Source organism: Theropithecus gelada, chromosome 16, assembly GCF_003255815.1.
Source record: "Theropithecus gelada isolate Dixy chromosome 16, Tgel_1.0, whole genome shotgun sequence".
NCBI lineage: Eukaryota > Metazoa > Chordata > Mammalia > Primates > Cercopithecidae > Theropithecus > Theropithecus gelada.
In genome coordinates this window covers 74,238,385-74,242,991 of record NC_037684.1, presented here as the reverse complement: position 1 = coordinate 74,242,991, position 4,607 = coordinate 74,238,385, and positions in this window count along the sequence as shown.

The window sequence follows — 4,607 nt, the reverse complement described above, 5'->3', positions numbered from 1 at the left end:
AGGAAGGAAGGAAGGAAGGAAGGAAGGAAGGAAGGAAGGAAGGAAGGGAGGAAGGAAGGAAGGAAGGAAGGAAGGAAGGGGAAACGAAAGGAAAGGGAAGGAGAGGAAGAAATGGAATGCAAAAGAAGTGACACTGCGTGAACTTCAAGGCTAGGTCATGAGCAGTGTCCACCCTCTCTGGAAAACTCACTCTTGGAACCCTGCCACCATCCCTGTGAGGAGGGCCAGGCCACACACACAGGCTACCTGAAAGCCCCACTGAGGTCTCAGCTGACAGACAGACAGCATCCGCCATCAGACATGGGAGTGGTCTTCACTTGTGATCTCCATCTCTGCCCTCCATCTGAGAGTAACCACAAGGAAGACCCGAGGCAGGCACCATCTAGCTGAGCCGAGGCAATCACCAGAACCAAGAGACGTAATAAACAATTAATGATAATTTTACACCACAAGTTATGACTCAGGGACATTTCCTAAAGAAAAAAAAAAAAAACCTTAAGTTTGGGGTGGTTCATTAAGTGGCAGCACGTAACAGCTGTGTTCTATCCTGTCTCCCAGAATTCCCTGACAGGATTAAGACCCAGTTACCTGTAGCAGTAATTTACTTAATAACAATGCCGTTTGGTGACTATTTCCCCCATCCTACTCCCTTATCACTATTTCTTTTTTTTTTTTTTTTTTTTTGAGACGGAGTCTCGCTCTGTCGCCCAGGCTGGAGTGCAGTGGCCGGATCTCAGCTCACTGCAAGCTCCGCCTCCCGGGTTTACGCCATTCTCCTGCCTCAGCCTCCCGAGTAGCTGGGACTGCAGGCGCCCGCCACCTCACCCGGCTAGTTTTTTGTATTTTTTAGTAGAGACGGGGTTTCACGGGGTTAGCCAGGATGCTCTCGATCTCCTGACCTCGTGATCCGCCCGTCTTGGCCTCCCAAAGTGCTGGGATTACAGGCTTGAGCCACCGCACCCGGCCTCCTTATCACTATTTCTTAAGGTCATCTCCCAGCCGGGCGAGGTGGCTGACGCCTGTAATCCCAGCACTTTGGAAGTCCAAGGTGGGCGGATCATGAGGTCAGGAGATCCAGACCATCCTAACTAACATGGTGAAACCCCGTCTCTACTAAAAATATAAAAATTAGCCGGGAGTGGTGGTGCTCTCCTGTAGTCCCAGCTACTTGGGAGGCTCAGGCAGGAGAATTGCTTGAACCCAGGAGGTAGAGGTAGCAGTGAGCCAAGATTGTGCCACTGCACTCCAGCCAGGGCGACAGAGCCAGACTCTGTCTCAAAAAAATAAAAATAAAAATAATAGTGATAATAATTTTTCACTATTTTTTCAAAAATCCATTTTAACTGGGCATCCTGTTTTTGCTTGTTCGTTTGTTGGTTTGTTTTGAGACAGAGTCTCATTCTGTTGCCCAAGCTGGAGTGCAGTGGTGTGATCTCAGCTCACTGAAAGTTCTACCTCCCGAGTTCACGCCATTTTTCTGCCTCAGCCTCCCAAGCAGCTGGGACTACAGGTGCCCACCACCACACCCAGCTAATTTTTTGTATTTTTAGTAGAGATGGGGTTTCACTGTGTTAGCCAGGGTGATCTCGATCTCGTGACCTTGTGATCCGCCTGCCTCAGCCTCCCAAAGTGCTGGGATTACAGGCGTGAGCCACCGCGCCCGGCCATCCTGTGTTTTTGAGGTGTGAAGCAGTAGGCATGGATAGGAAGTATGTGGCTGGCAGTTGCTGCTGGCTGCCAGCTAGAAGCTTAGCTGGGGCTGTTAGCCCAGGGCCTCAGTTCTCTGCATGGGTCTTTCTGTGTTGCTTCTTGGGCTTCCTCCCAACATGGTGGCTCATTTCCAGAAGGAGCATCCCAAATGATAGCAATCAGAAGCTGCTAGTCCTCTTGAGGTCTTAACTCGGAAGTCCCAGAACACTGCTTCTGGTGCATTCTAGTCGGGGTGCATTCTAGGGGTGAAAACAGCCACAGGGCCAGGCCAGATGCAAGGGGAGGAGAAATAGGCTTCACCTCCGGATGTGGGGGTGGTGGAGTGTACAGGGCGCGGAGAATTTCTTGGTGGCCACCTCAGTAGATAATCAGCTATAGTGGGAAGGCAATTTCCTTCTTCATTCACTTTCATTCTGTGGATTATGCCCAGATAAAATATCTGCACAGTGTTAGGGCTTTCTGTATTTTGCACTCAGTTTTTTCAATTATGGGGTGGGACCGATTAGTGAGCTATAAAGTTAGTATACTGAATCCAAACTATTTTTTTAAAAAACTTCTTTTGAAGGCCAGACGCGGTGGTTCACGCCTGTAATCCCAGCACTTTGGGAGGCTGAGGCGGGCAGATCACGAGGTCAGGAGATCGAGACCATTCTGGCTAACACGGTGAAACTCCATCTTTACTAAAAACACAAAAAATTAGCCGGGCGTGGTCACGGGCGCCTGTAGTCCCAGCTATTCAGGAGTCTGAGGCAGGAGAATGGCGTGAACCCGGAAGGCGAAGCTTGCAGTGAGCCAAATTGCGCCACTGCACTCCAGCCTGGGCGACAGAGCAAAACTCCCTCTCAAAAACAAAAACAAACAATTTCTTTTTAATTTGCAAATTAAATCTGGACATGCACAAAAGTGGAAGGTATGAGCCATGAGCCCCCACTACCACCACTCAGCCTCGACCCCCATCTGTTTGTTTTTTTTTTTTTTTTTGAGATGGAGTCTCGCTCTATCGCCCAGGCTGGAATGCAATGGCCGGATCTCAGCTCACTGCAAGCTCCGCCTCCCGGGTTTACGCCATTCTCCTGCCTCAGCCTCCGGAGTAGCTGGTACTACAGGCGCCCGCCACCTCGTCCGGCTAGTTTTTTGTATTTTTTAGTAGAGACGGGGTTTCACGGGGTTAGCCAGGATGGTCTCGATCTCCTGACCTCGTGATCCGCCCGTCTCGGCCTCCCAAAGTGCTGGGATTACAGGCTTGAGGTACCGCGCCCGGCCCCCCCACCTGTTTTTATACTTCTTGCCTCTACCCACCTTTGAGTGCTTTAAAAAATAAAAATAAATAGATGGAAAAACAGAGAATAGAAAATATCAGAAAAGGAAGAATGTTACTTTGTGAAAAATTGTGTCTACTGAGTTGGAATATGAAACATGTTTGCAAAACTGTCCTCACACTTTGCTAAAATACACTTTACTAGAACAAAGCACTCATCCTGCACAGCCTCTGTGGGGAAGCATCCAACAGCATTTAATAACATTGTTTTGTTTTCATCCTATTCACTTTCATTGTTATTGGCTATGAAAGTGACACAAAATTTCCAGTTAAAAGTAGCAATAGATAGTTCCCCTTTAAGTACAAGTATTGACCAGGTGTGGGCGCTCACGCCTGTAATCCCAGGAACTCTGGGTGGCTGAGGCAGGAGGATGGCTTGAGTCCAAAAGTTTAAGACCAGCCTCGGCAACATACCAAGACCCTGTGTCTCTACAAAAAATACATCAATTAGCTGGGAGTGGTGGCACAAGCCTGTAGTCCCAGCTACTCGGGAGGCCGAGGCAGAGGATTGCTTGAGCCCAGGAGGCGGAGGTTGCAGTGAACCGAGATTGCACCACTGCAGTCCAGCCTGGGGGACAGAGCGAGACCCTATCTCAACAAATAAACAAACACCCCCCCCATCTATTTATAGAATATAAAAATTTTAAGTTTTACTAGGTAGTTATAGTTGAGGGAGGGTGTGGTGAAAACACGAGAGTGGCCGCAGCCCAGTCCCACCACAGTCTGCGGAGCCGCTGTCTGTCCCGGCTCCTGGCCGATCTGCGGCAGATCCCGTCATTTCTGCCTCGGTCTCTGCGTCTATGGGTACCGGTGCGTGGGTGGGTCAGTCTCTCTCTTGCGTTCTGTGTCTGTGTGGCCTGGGCGCTGGCGGGTGTGGAGTGGCCCTGCCTCAGGCCGTCCTTAGAACATCCCCCGCGAGGACCCCTCATTCGCTTCTGGGACCGGAAGGCGACTGTAGTTCCGGGAGCCGCCGCAAGAGGGCAGAGGGGGCCATAGGATGGGGCTCTGCCCGTTGGGGCTGCCTTGGGATGTGACTAAGAAACCGGGCAGCCCTGGGAGGAACCGCACTCCCAGCGCCCCAGACACAGATTCGAACCCGGGCTCCATTCCTAGGTTAAGGCTTTTAATCCTACCACCTTCAAAATGGGTTACTGTAAGCATTAAAGAATGTGAATATAAGGTACCTAGTTTGTGAACCTGTTTTTCCCATTTGGTTGGGGAACTGTGGACCTCCCACAGGGGCTGCGACCATTTAATAAGTTATACAATTTCAGGAATTTTTATTTCCCTAGTGCCTGGTACTGAGAGCAGTAAGCAAGGGAATGACATGATTAGAAAATGAAATAGAAGGAAAAGGAGGAGGGGGAGTGGAAGAGGAGGGGGAAGAGGAAAAAAAATATGATAAAATGCACTTAAAAAAATCCAGGGGCCGGCCGGGCGCGGTGGCTCAAGCCTGTAATCCCAGCACTTTGGGAGGCCGAGATGGGTGGATCACGAGGTCAGGAGATCGAGACCATCCTGGCTAACACAGTGAAACCCCATCTCTACTAAAAAATACAAAAAACTAGCCGGGTGAGGT